Source organism: Phoca vitulina, unplaced genomic scaffold, assembly GCF_004348235.1.
Source record: "Phoca vitulina isolate PV1807 unplaced genomic scaffold, GSC_HSeal_1.0 scaffold63, whole genome shotgun sequence".
In the NCBI taxonomy this organism is placed as follows: Eukaryota; Metazoa; Chordata; class Mammalia; order Carnivora; family Phocidae; genus Phoca; species Phoca vitulina.
The window spans coordinates 1,865,055-1,879,615 of NW_022589766.1; the positions used below are offsets into that span (position 1 = coordinate 1,865,055).

A 14,561-nucleotide genomic window follows, 5' to 3' on the forward strand; every position below is an offset into this window, starting at 1 on the left:
GGACAGTACATTTACTTGTGTGCAAGTAACTCATTTCTTAGAATATCAGATAACTAAGTAATTATGTAGTATTTTGTCTGATCAGTAGTAGGTTTATAGCATTTTTGCAAAAAAAAAAATATTTTATATTCTTTTTAAAATAGGACTGGTCCAGGGAAAAGGAGGAGAAAGAGTAGGTAAGAAATATTTCATTTCTTTGACTTCAGTGAAACCAGTTCTCTAGTCAGCAGATTAGAAATTCCCCCTGGAATATCTGAAAAGCACAGTATAACAATTCAGTCATTGTCTCTGGAAGGCCTTGGGAAAAGTACACATAACTGCTCCGGGGTGATATCCTAATAGCTTCTCGTTAATAGACTCAGGGATTAATGTTCCTGGTAATCTGGCTGGCAACGTGTATCCCTTATCCTTTTCCCAATTCAACACCATTCTCAATTATCGTCTATCCTTTAAATAATCACTGAAATTCCACCTCTTCCATGAAGTCTTTCCTGAATAACTTGGGGAAAAAAAAGTGATTTCCCTTGCATAAGTAAAGCCTCATCTCGATAATTCTCCATAACCATGGGCTCACATCCCAACTGTGATTTTTTGCTTATTCCCAGTGACAGGAAATACCAGTTATGAAGTCAGGTATCATAAAATTTCAAAGCTGAGCGGGACACCAGGAAACCAATTGGTGCCGTCCTGTTTTAATTTGATGAATATCTACTCTTTCCAGCTCTGAGTAATGATTCTTCCCTTAAAGGTCACAGAGATTTTACCCATAAGAGTCTCATTTGTTCTATCCCATGCTACCATTTTTTTATTTTCCTCCTGTCTTCTTCCCTCCCTCCCTCCCTCCTGCCATCCTTCTCCACTGAATACACAGCTATTAGCACCTTCTGTATGCGTGGACATAATTTCTCCTTTTCCCTTTGATTATGTATACATTTTGCATTTTTGAACCCTTGTTTCCTTAGATTCCTTTACATTTTTTATGTCGAGAATGTAATCCAGAACTTTAATGGAGGTCTGGAAAAGAGAAAAGGTGAGGGAAGTTTGACTTCTGTATTTAGCTTGTGGACAGCTTGGAACCCTTGCTTATGTGCAAAGTGACCCACTAGGAAGTCACTTCATCTTGTCAAGATCAGTTCGAATTATATTCCTGTCTTGTGGGGCTATTAGTGAATTTGCCTAACTTAGTATAGTCTGCAAATCTGATGAGCACATTGTCGATTCCTTCATCTCAGCCATCAGTAAAGATATTGAATAGGCAATAAAGATATTGAATCCTGTCATACTCTGGGACAAAGGCATGGGTGTTTACAATAACACTTATGACCCAAGCAATCCTGCTGTTTGAACTCATACTTTCTTCTCAGAATCAGGTATCAAGCTCACGGGCATTGTACTTTCGGAGACAACTTTAAATGTCACTAGAACTGGTGTTAACCAGTCCACTGAACTCTCTGCTCTTTTGATATATCATGTACTTCCAACCACTCTCAATGGAACCCACTGTCCTTCATCTTTATCCTCCTCAATAGACTGGGTCTTTGTCTTTATCAGTAGCTTGGGCTTTGAACCATGTTGGTTATTTAAACATCTGCATCTTGCCTTTGATATCTTATGATTTCTAGCCACGACTATTTCCATCATAACTTTTCTACCTCCCCAAGTCACACTGCCCTTCTTAACATTTAGTCCCTGCAGTTCACTTGGGAAGCTACACAGGATGCTGTTTGGATGTTGGTAGGTGTACCGACGCATCTTTGTCACTGACCAAGAAAGGAGTGGGCTTTAATTATTTTAATGCGTGGAATATGATTCCTTATACCTGTGGTTTGATAGCAGATTGAACAAACTTACTTTGAGTTTTATCAGAACAGTTCTCTGATTGGAGTGTTGAGAAGCTCAGAATACTTCTGAGGCAATGATTCTTCATGGCGAAATGTCAGGTAGTCAGCAGCCTGTGGCGAGGCCCCTTCTCAGTGCTTCCTCTTTGCTCAGCCTCAGATTATCCCTTGACTTAGAAATAAAATGCCAGTATAGTTAATAATGTAACTGGCGGAGAGACATAGAGTCATTTGTCTCCATAGAACGAAACAAAAGCCCGTATCAACCCAAACAAACAGATGACAGTCCTTCTGCCAAAGAACTTTTGCTCATCACTGTCCATCCAGAAAACTTTGTTTTTTTTCTTTAATTTAAACCACCTGTTTGAAACACCCATCATAGCTGGAAATAAAGACAAATGATGTGCATCCCTCCAGACTTTGAAATGGGCACCCTGTCTTTTCTCTGGTTCTGTATCTATATACTCATTTTCCTAGGCTGGGCTATGAATCTCTTCACTGTTCTCCTTATATGAAATGCTCATTCCTCCAAGACCTTTTACTGTTACTGTAACAGTAACACACGCTGGGTCATTGCCTCCTCAGGGAAAACATTCTTACTCTCCAAAGAATCGAGATGAGGCTTTACTTTCCTCTGCTTCCCCGTGTATGCCTTGTTCCTTCATTGTGTCCTTCGACCTTTCTTCCCTCAGTGCCACAAGCTGCCCACATTTTCTCTCCATCCTGAAGATTACTTCAGAATTAAGAAAAATTAAAATAAGCATTCAAAAGGTTCACCTCTGATCTGACTCAGAACTGAAGCGAGATTGGAGAAGGGCTTCTGTGCTCCATTTACAGCAGTGGTATTATATTCATCTGCAAAGGCTGGAAACATCTCCAAGACCAGGCCAGACCTAAGACCAATGAAATCAGATTATCAGCAAGTGTGTCTCAGACATTAGGCTCCTTTTAAATCTCTTCAGGTGATGCTAGTGTGCAGCCAGGGTTGAGAACCACTGCTTTCTAGGGTGCCCGGTTATTTTTCTTCAGAGTGCCCCCAGAAGGATCCATCCCCAAAACAGCCTGTGGTGGAACCCTAGTATATTTTCCTCACTTAGTTAAGGAAAAGAGATAGGCACTTCTGGTTGGATCAAATACCAGCAGTGCCTCTCACATTTTAATATGCATACATATCCCCTGGGGATCTTGTTAAAAGGCAGGTTCTAATATAACAGGACTGAGGCAGGCTTGAGATTCTGCACATCTAATAAGCTCTCCTCTGTGTGCTACCAATGCTACTGGTCTATGGACCACATGGATAGCTGGAACTATAACTTCAAGCTTACATTGACTGATCAACACAGCCTCCAATCAACTTTAATGCCCATTTAGCAATGTCCTTGGCTCTTAATAAATGGAGGCTGACAGCTTACTCTCCTTGTTCTGCAAGAACAACAATAGAATTCTTAATCCAAAGCAGGTATAGTCAGGTGACTGGATATCTTGTGATAGTTAATTTTATGTCAACCTGACTGAATCACAGAGTGCCCAGATATTTGTCTAAACATTATTTCTGGGTGTGTCCATGTTGGAGATATATACATATATCTCCAATCAGCTCTGTTTCTCTGGAGAACCCTGATTAATACAGTATCCCTTAAGACTATCTTGGGAAGTGAATGATTCTGGGTCTCAATTACAATGTGTAAAGGGTCTTCCCCATACCACCAATTCTTAGACACCACCTGGTTTCTATAATTCAACTCAATTCTGACACTGTCTACCAAGAGACAGCATCAGATTCCTTAGGTTAAGCGCTCAGATCCACCAGACTGCCCCCAACCTCAGATGCCAATCCCAAGTCCAGGTTGTCACTGCAACTTTGACTGATCAACTATAAATCAGAGGTTCCCATGACCTTCTCCTCAGGTTTGATTAATTTGCTAGAGGGGCTCACAGAACTCAAAAAAACACATTACTTATGTTTACTGGTTTATTATAAAGGATATGACAAAAGACAACATAAACATGCACCTGAACATGCAGATAGAATAGCTATGTAGGAAGGGGCACAAGCTTTCATACCCTCTCCAGAGACACCACTCTCCCAGCACCTCCACGTGTTCACCAACCCAGAAGCTCTAGAACCGCTTCATTTGAGTTTTTATGGAGGCTTTATAACATTGGCATGATGGACTAAATCAATCAGTGACGACTGGTGATTGATTCAACCTCCAGCCCTCTCCCCTCCAAGGGGGTCCAGGAGTGACTAAAAGTTCTGCTCTCTAATCATATTGGCTCCCCTGGCAACCAGCCCCCAACTTCAGGTGCATTCCAAAAGTCGCCTAATTAACATAACAAAAGACACCTTCCTTGCTCTCCTCACTGGAAATTCCAAGGGTTTTAGGAGCTCTGTGCCAGAAACCAGGGACAAGATCAATTATGTATTTCTTATGATAAATCACGATATCACAGAAAGTGTTTCTCAACCTGTAATATGCATGTTAATCACATGTAGATTCTCTAAAATGCAGATTATGAGTCAGCAGTCCTAAGAGGGGCATGCCAGTCTACATTTTTCCAAAAAATTCCCAGGTGATGCCAATCCTGCTAGTCTAAGGACCATGTTTTGAGTAAGAAGATTCTAGGGGGAAGTTTTTTTGACTTCAAACATTGTGGGATCTAAACTTTGGAGTCCCCAACTCAATAAAAAATTCTGACTCCTGAGGTCTTCTGAGCAATAACTACCAGGCCCATAATCACCCCAGGCCATAATTTTCCTGCATCACTAGAAACCAGTTTTTGAATAGACCTAAAATTACAACCAAAAAAAGACCACCAGTCTTGCTTCCTTCCCCAGGCCATAAAAGTACCCAGTCCTAAAGAGAGCACTATCTGTGTTTGGGGACTTACCCATATTTAGGATCTTCAGAATAAAATCCTATGGAAACTGTGTACCCAGCCTATGATTACAGGGCTCTAGGGTGGACTAAGATTTCCCCGATCTCAGACAACCACAGGAAATCAAGGACCAGGAGAGTTCTGGTGAGAACACAAGGATATGGATCGATTGCTCAACACAATTATTTGGCATCACCATCACCATCATTGCCATCAGTTCCTCCTTTTTTTAAGGGGAAGAGAACTCAGCATTTAGAGAAATACTGTCTTTTTCCTCTCAATTCAAGACACTTAAAGACCAGTTGGAAATACTCAAGAAGAAATCAGAAAGCACACTGCACCACGAACTTTAAGACCTGATTCCCAGGCCCAGCTTAACACTGACTTATGCTATGAATTTGTGACAGTCTCAAGTCCTCTGGTAACTAGCTTGTCAGCTCTGCAGAGTGGGGATATTTTCATAGATGTTTCATGAAGCTCACATAAGATAATAAATATGCAAGTGTTTAGAAAAGCAAAAGCTTCCTAAGGTTTACACTAAACTTGGAACCTTCTGTTCAATTTAATAAAAATTCATTGAGTACCAACTCTGAGCCAGGAAACATTACAAGGATGACTTCTCTAGCTTGCCAAGAAATACTGTCATAGCTGCAGAGCTTTGGGCCTTAGGACACATATTGGTCTAAAGTCACATAGAAAAGGCTCCGTTTGGCAGCATCCCAGTCACTGCCTTGGCCATGATGACCATAGAGAGTAATTTATTCTATTCAGTTTACATGTGTATATAGTATGAAGCTGTTGGAGAATGAGGTGAGGAGGAAAGATGGGTTTCTCCTTTGGGCCAAGTTAGAGCCTCTCCTCTAGGCCATGAAATATTATCATCACATATGTAGTATGGGCTTTGTCACCAGACTAACACAGGTCCCAATTCCACCTTTGCTTTTGTTACTAGAATGACACCCTCTTTAAGCTTCATTTTCTTCATCTGTAATATGGGAATATTTCTATTTCCTTTATTTTCTATCATTAATAAAATGAAGACCAGGACGTCCAAAGAGATAATTTCCAAAAGAGAACAGCAGCCCAAATCACCATTTGTTTGATAGTCTTGCCTGAAACTGCTGCTAGGATTACCCTAGCTTCAAGAAGGCATGGTTTCTGCTATAAAGAAAGAAATAAGCCAAAATCTTTCATGTAATAATCCTCTATATAATTCAAGGACAGTTTATAAGATTCACTACATATATATATATATGTGTGTATATATATATATAGTGAATACACACACACATATACATATACATATACATACCCATGTAGCCAAGAATCTCAAATTTTGAGAGAAAGAGAAGAAAAGCAAAAGCCCACAAAGCACACACTTTGATAGTCCACTTACAGGACAGCTTGCCTTCTGAGGCACCCACAACCTGGCTCCCATCCAACCTATGAGCAGAGTACCAAAATCAAAGAGCTATCTTCCCATTTTCAAAGCCAAAATGGAGAGGATAAAGTGGTGAGGGGGTCTGCAAGTCTTGCCACTCCAATCTGTCCAGGGGTCTGCCTTCCAAAGTCCGGTTTCTCAGGCTGAAATCAGGCTACTCCATCCATGATGTCCCACTCCTTCAGGAGATACCAAAACAAGCCTGGGAATATTGTGATCTAATAACAGAATCCACCTGTCAAAGAGGAAACTCCAATACACAGTGCAAGGGAATCATTGCATCATCTTGTAATTATACTCAGAAAAAGAGTAGTTACTGCTATTGTTCTTGTTATTATGAGTTAGATGTTTTAACTTCCAGGTGAAAATATTTATGGAGAGGATGTGCATTGACAGATGAGCCCCACAGAGCTGCTTATCATCTTGGCACCTCTTTAGTATTCCCCTTTGGTCTTGAGAAGGCTTCTTGATGGTACCTACCTAGAGCCAATAAGGAACAAAGACCCATAATACAGTTAGCATTGTTTGTCATTCAGTGCAACTTAAGTCATACAAGACTCAGGATCCGAACATTAGTCAGAAGAGGCTGATACGAAAGAAATCACAGTCCTCGGCTGTAGACGACACTAGTTCATCCTGGTGGCTCTATTTCTCATGCAGCAGAGTAACACACTATTTGTGATGCCTTGATTCAGAGGAGGATTATTAATCACACAGCTTAGGAAACCTCTACAACATGTAATGAGTTTAGTAACTGAGATCTGTGGTGATGACCCTAAACGAAAGCAGAAAATATCAAAGTTGGGTCAATAGTATAGATTTCTCCCTTTTTAACTTTGTCTTAATGATCACAAAGAGGGCTGTTCTATTTTGATATCTTTTTGTTACATTCCAGTTGGCGTTTCATGTTGACCTCAGAACAATTCATTTAATAGGCGCAGCCTGGAAGTACTGCTAATAAGTACATGGGATGATGTTCTCACTGGCTGTCTATTTCCAAAGGAGATAGAGGGGGTGTGTAAAGAAGTGATGGCCTTTCATCTTTCTCTGAAAAACAACCCATTGATCTTATCCTAAGTTAAATCAACATAATTTTGTCTCCAAACGTTCTTGAAAATGCTTCATCGCCACTCGGGAAACAGAACAAATGCCCCTTCGTTCCAATTTTGGAATTCAAGCCCTGGGCTTAGGCTCCATCGCTCACTGGGTAATAGGAACACAAGAGGCTTCCGGTGGGTTTTCCATTTAAATGGTTTGGCATAAACTGAGCTATGGCAGGTTCCCGAGCAGAAACCTAAAGCCATGTTTGAGGTCAAGTGTCACCTAGAAATCACCTAGTAGCCATTTCGCTAACTGTAACCGGGACATTGGAAGAAATTCCCAATCGATCCCATCTTTCCCAAAGCTGCTACCCCCACGCTTAGCTGTTTTGAGAGGACCGAGGACCCAAAGGGCCACCACCACGTCGTTTACCGCACACTTAATTATAAAGCTCTCATTTCGTTCTGCAATCAGGGAAAGCAAAACATCATTTACAAGAGGAACTACCACAAAGGGTCAGTCCTGAGAAGTGATTGATGCATTCCCGCAAGGAGAAGACTCTCATTCCAAGCCTGGTGGTTGATAAACACACTTCTCTCACTCCCCATGGTGTAAATGTACAGCTTTCTGGAGTCAGTGAAGTGGCACAAACCTGGAGCGGGGCTCCCCTGAGGCTGTGGGGAAGGCCAGCAGCGCGATTGTGTGGCAGCTGCTGAGCAGGAGCCAAGCCTCCAGGCGGGGCTGCAGCCATCACGGGCGCATTAGGAAACTCATCACTCGCTGTCAGCCGGTGAGTCCCCCCAGAGGGATTGACAGCCTCAGCCTGCACATGGCGCACGCGCGCATGCGCAGGGCTCTGCCAGTGCCAGGAAAGCCCCAGCAGGAGGTAGCAGAGCAATGGAGCCACCAGGAAACCTCAGGCCCTTTTCCAGACCCAGAGTATCTGTGCCCTGAGCTCTGGTTATAGGAAGGACAGGGCTCCCCTCCCCCTCCCTTGGCTTCTGTTCTTGGATTCTGGAAAGCTCACATCTTTGCAAATTCCTTGGCAAGATCAGGACCTAGTAAAAGTGTAACAAGGAGAAACTGCTGTGGTGCCACTTTTTCTCCCCGCTGCCTAGTAGGTCCCTGGTACTTGCAATTCCAAAGCAGCCAGCACAGGCCACACAGCAGGAAGAATGAGCAATCCACTCAGTTATGCCCCTCCTGTACTTTCAGTCCATTAATGACTCCAGATGTCCAGGAAAGTTCTCAGGCTTGTAATTTCCAGCACAACTGGACATCACAACCAACAAAAGTTAAAAAGGCACAAGCTAACCCCACAGGCTGCTGAAAATCTATACTGAGATCTTCAGAACTGAAAAGAAGGATAAAGGGAGAGAGACTATTCTAAAGCTTTCTCTAGAATCACACACTCTAAAATTTAACATGAAAGTGTAATTAATGAGCTAATTTGGCCTTCTGATTCCCCATGGGGCTCCCACAGACATCATATCCAACATGCTCTAAACCATTCAGTAAACATTTATTAGGTGCAGGGTAAACAAATCTGAATAAAACAAAGATTCTTCCTCCACCAGTCAGGGTTCTTGGTTGCAAACAAAAAAAATGATGGTTTCTTAGAAGAGTATCAGGTAGTTTGCAAACTCAACATGTAAATGAAGAGCCAGCTACAGAGAATGGGCAGGAACCAGAACCAGAGGCAAGATCACATTATAGGAATGGTCTGGATGGGACCCTACTGATGTTACCATTAGACACTGGAAACCACTCCTGGACCAGAGCCATGATCCCCACCAAAAAAATGGTTCCTGTCCCTACCATGACATTGATCATGTGTAGATGCATACAACTGACACCAACAAAGTAGGATAGAATCTACAGGTGAGGTTCTAGGAGTAGATCTTGATACCTAAAGAAAGAAAGTGCTACTCTGGCTGAGGAAGAAAAATTTCATATTGAAATAACTTTTAGGTGAATCTTGAATGATAGATGGGATTTCAAAAGTTCTAAGAAGATTCCAAAGAAGAAATACCTCCTGTAGATCTCCCTAAGTATAAAATGAAACTCTGTTGGGAAGAGGTTTGGATGAGTGGACAGATGCTTTATATATAACTTGAGAACTTCTTCTGCCAACTTAACTTTTCGATAAATCAAGCAAGGATCTTTTCAAAACAGAACAAATTCACATGACACTAAGGGAAAGTGCTATTCATCACCAGGGCAAAAATAGAACAGGAAAAGTTACACCTCATCAGGTTAGTCTTAACTTCATTCATATCACAAATAGGAAATTAAACTAGGAGAATACCTAGCCTCTCTGCTTTTGCAACATATTGGGTACTTGTTTGGAACCAGGAGTCATGCTAGTTATAAACACAGATGGAACCAAATAGAAAGATGTTGACTCAAGGCTCAGTTTGGTTTCTAGGATCTTGAAACAGTTGGAAAACTACATACAATCAATTAAGTTGAAGTAATTAATCAATTTCACTAAGGTTGAGGAAGATCTATTACAGAACTTTTCTTTGAGAGAAGGAAACTCTTTCCATAAAGTGCCAAAATACTTAACATGGCTATCAATGCTGGGATCAAATTGATCTGCTTTCATCACATTTTTGTCCATAACCAATGTTGAAGTTTTACGTATAAGAAGTAAAAATTTAAATTCAAGAGCAGGAATTTTTCTTACACGGAAATGTAAGAATCACAACATCCTTGTCTAAAAGAGGGTGAACATAATGGCAGGGGGTCTGAAACACCAGATATATGAGGAATTTGAGGAACGGTAGAAAGATCTAGAATACAAGGGCCAGAGACGATATGATTTGAGGGGAGTCTGGGAGTTATTTTCAAATATCTGATGGATTGCAAGATAAAATTGGCAAATATTAAAGTATCCAGTAATGAATTCAGCTATAAACAAGAAGAACGGAATTATTCAGGCAGAGTTTGGGTAATGGTCTGTTGTGATAATGGTAACTGTTTGAAGTCCTTCAAATTTCTAAGATAAAACAACCAAATGGAATGGCTGCACATTGATTTGTCTAAATCTCCTAGAGTTAAGCAAAAGAACATTTATATAAATAATTTTGAAAAAAGTATTTGTTGACTAAATGAGTGAATGATTCCTATATAAAGATCAGATTAAAAGAGAGCAAAACCTTGAGTTCCTTCAGCACAGATTAAGCGATTATTGCCAAAGTTTTCACAAAGGCCTAAAAGATCCTGTACTATTTGTTGGAGTCATCTACTTATTCCTAGAGGTCAAGGTAAAGCCATTTCTATTTTAAAAATCTGAAAAATAAAATATCCTTTGAATAAACGAGTCTTTCATGAAGATGGGATAAAAATAAATCACGATCTTGGGTCTCTTTGCCAATGTCCAAGTGACCCTAACTGTCCCCACTCTTATTCTCTCTCATCTCTTCTTCTACCATGTCCTTTCAATCACTCTATCACAGTTACACTGGCTTCTTCAAACACCCAGGCATGATCTTTCCCCAGAGCTTTTGAATTGGATGCACCCTTTGGCTGGAATGCTCTTCCCCAGAGAAGAATCCCCTTTTTCCTTCAAGACATATGTAAATCTCACCTTGTTGGGAAGGCTTTCTTTGACCACTCTATTTAAAACCCCATGCTCTCCCCACCACAGCACATATAACACACACACACGTATGCACGCACATACACGTACACAGCATGAACAATCTCCTTTACCCTGCTTTTAAATTTACATGGCACTTACCACCTTCTAAAATTCCTACTTACTGATTACATTCACTGTCTCTCTCCCCATTTTAGAATATAAGCTCCAAAAAGTTAGAAGTCTGTCTGGTCTATACACTGATGAAGTCCTAACATCTGAAATGGTGCACTGGACACAGTAAACCTCAATAAATAATCACTGAATGAATTGAGGAATAGACTTGACCACCATAGGACTAGGTCTGGATTCAATATCACCAAGATAACTATAAAACATACTTGTAATAACTCATATATAAAAAAAAAACATTATAATGAAACATAGAAATTAGAGGTTTAAAAAAGAAAAAATTAAACATAAAAGGAAAAACTTGCACAGTATTTAGAGGGAAATGTATATCCTTATATTAGAAACAAGGAAAGGTTGAACATGAATGGTCTAAATATCCATCTTAAGAAAGATCAACATAATAAAACAAACTCAAATAATTTTAAAAAAGAAAATAATAGGAATAGAATTAATAAAAATAGAATATGAACATAAAGTGTTTAACAATATCAAACTTGGCTCCTTGAAAACACTAAAGAATGTCTTAAAGAAGAAAAAAGAAAAGATCATTAAAAATGAACAAGAAATCAGGGTGCCTGGGTGGCTGTCATTAAATGTCTGTCTTCGTCTCAGGTCATGATCCCAGGGTCCTGGGATCAAGCCCTGCATCGAGCTCCCTGCTCGGCGGGAGGCCTGCTTCTCCCTCTCCCACTTCCCCTGCTGTGTTCCCTCTCTCGCTGTGTGTCTCTCTCTCTCAAATAAATAAATAAAATCTTTAAAAAAAAATGAACAAGAAACCAAGGGAGAAGATACTAAAAAACAAACAAAAAACAATATTCAATGAAGAGCATAGAATTCAATATGAAAGATGAAAAAAAAATTTAATATGGAAACACTAGCTGAAACTTTATTCTGAAAAGTGAAAATTAGACAAAATAAGTATTTCCTTGAAAATGCTATAAGAAGTGGGAGCGGGAAAAAAAATAAGAATGATACAGGCCAAAATTAAAAGATAAAATACAAAGAGATATGGATGAAAAAAAGGAATATTACAAATAAAATGGGAAAAAAGAGCAGAATTAAAATTCAAATCAAAGGCAGTAAAGAGCAGATTTGATTCTGTGAAAAACCAAATCAGACTTTTAAAACAACTTGGAGAAGTTCTTGAGAGTGAGGAGAAAACTAAACAGGAGATGGAAAACAATGGGGGAAATAGTAAATAGAGATATTCAACCTCACCACAACGCACATTTCTAATTTAAAAAAAAAAGAACATTTTGTAACGAAGTCATAATCAAGGCAATTTTTTTTAGTGTAGAGTTGGAACAGATACATGATATATATTGATTAATAGGGCTTAGGCTACATGCTTGGTAAAAATCAATGAAAGGACTATGCCATTCCTGGTAACCTGCTGGAAATTATCTTAAATTTTTATATATATATATATATTTTTTTTTAAGTAAATATGCAGGAAAATACATGTTTCAAAAAGACAGGAATATACTGACCTCTTACCTATTCATTATGCTATATCAAAAATATAAACCACCTAAAGTTTTGAGGAAAAAAATGTTGAAACCTAATTATTACATACACAAATAAATTGATGTTCATGTCTTAAAGGAACAGAGAGGGAGTTAAATATTCAAGAGATTCGGACATAAAGCACTGATATACCTACCCCCTTTGAAACAATTTGTTAAAGACAGATTGAGTGACTCAAGGAAAAATCAAAATGAATAAAGCTCAATTAGGAAAGTTATGATACGAAAAAAAAGAGATCTGACAGTCTTTCTTTTCTCATTTGGACCTCTAATTCAGAATCAGTTTATTTATGTGCCAAATTTAGATTATGTATCCCAGGTACAAAATGGAACCTGCTTTGCTCCTCAGCAAATTTCTTTCTTTTCACAGAACTGGGCAATTCTCTGAAGACATATCTTTCCTCTACTGTTGTGTGGAAATCTGTTTGAAGAGAAAAGGATGTCTCCACTGTGATAAAGACCACTAACGCTGGTTCCAGTATTTACAAGTTTTTAGTTTAGGACCAAGAAAATTACTAAAGTCTTTCTCTCCCAACCACAAAAGCAGAGTTGCACAAAGCATAAAAAGAAGCAACTTTTATATCAAGGTAATTGAATAGCTGATTTTTAGAATTTAAACTCCAACTTAATAGCTCTAGTAAATTTTCCTTATCATAGGACAGAGCAATAAAAATTAACCAGTGGTCAATATTATTCCAAGCCTCTCTTCATTTCCCTTTTGGTCTGTGAATTGTAACAAATCTGCCTTTCCTATGCTTTAAAAATCACCATGTTCTGTAAAGTAGGAACTATATTAAACCCCAAAGAAAGATTCTAAGAAAATTAATTTTTCTAAGTTTAAGTGATAGAATTTTTTATTTTCTTGTTCTTTGTATTTTCTATGTATTCCAAATGTCGTACATTTCTTTTTATATCAATACTACACTATATGTTAACTAACTTGAATTTAAATAAAATTTTAGAAGAAAAAAATAAGAAAAAGACATTAATGTTTTAAAACATCACAAGGAGACTAAAATTATATAAATACAAATTAAACACAATAAAAAAGTGTAATTTTTTTTTACAATTCACTAAAATGTTAATAGTGGCTATCTAGTGACATTGCAGTAAGGAATGAACATTTTTCTTCCCTTTAGATTTTTTGAATCTCTAAATTTCTATGAGTAATGTGTTTTAGAATAGTTGTTTACTTTCATAAGATGTAATTAATTTAATACTTATTTACATACCAAAAGAATAGTTCTACCTATGTTAAGGATTCTAGAAGGAAACATCTTTTTGAAGCCCAACAAAGATTATTTAGAGGAGCCCAACAAAGGGATTATTTAGAGATTCAGGCAGAGTTAAAGGAACTGACAAGGCAGGATGAGACACCCAGTTAACACTCATAATCTGGAATGAGTAAGAGGAGGAAGTGGTGCTTGCAGAGCCCAGGGAGAGGTGGAACTATGCAGTAAGGATAATTTGATAATGTGCTATGATAGGAACAAAGTCACTGTCAGATGTGTGGTAGGGGTTGGGGGCTCAGGACTATGACCTTCTATTCTCTTGCCCTCAGAGATCCCACCCACATCTTCCATTGCCTGACCCCAAACACAGCAGAGGGCAAGAGAGCCTATGAGATGTAATGCTTAGAGGTCAGGTTTCTGGAGCACAGGGTATAACACAACATGGTGGAAGATGGATCTGTGGTGAACAGGTGGACAGAAGTAACTGGTACAGACCTCTGTGTGTACATCGCCCCCACCCCACTAATGCATCCATGCATTTTTCACGTCAATATCAGACCGCTGAACTGGCAACCTACATTATTTTCTGGATTCTAGTCTCCACCTCTCATCCCACCTGGATGCAAAGAATAAACAGTAGTACAACAATCCAGACCCAAGATAATGACTTGGACCAGAATGACAGTGGTTACATGGGTGAGAAAAGTGATCTATTTCTGCATATATTTCAAAAGTAGAGTCAGTAGGATTTGTTGATGGTTAGGTGAGGACCACGAAAGAGATGAATGCCAACAAGCTCTGTGGCATACAGACAGACACAGGATAACT

At 39.1% G+C, this 14,561-nt stretch overlaps 1 long non-coding RNA gene across 1 annotated transcript in view; it reads right to left on the reverse strand.

Annotated features, from left to right (window-relative positions):
* The window catches only part of LOC116624007, a 182,305-nt gene that overhangs the window by 138,465 nt on the left and 29,279 nt on the right, over positions 1-14,561 (reverse strand). Inside the window, exon 2 of the long non-coding RNA XR_004297812.1 lies at positions 2,616-2,731. This is a non-coding gene — a long non-coding RNA (uncharacterized LOC116624007). The remainder of the gene's footprint in view (positions 1-2,615; positions 2,732-14,561) is intronic.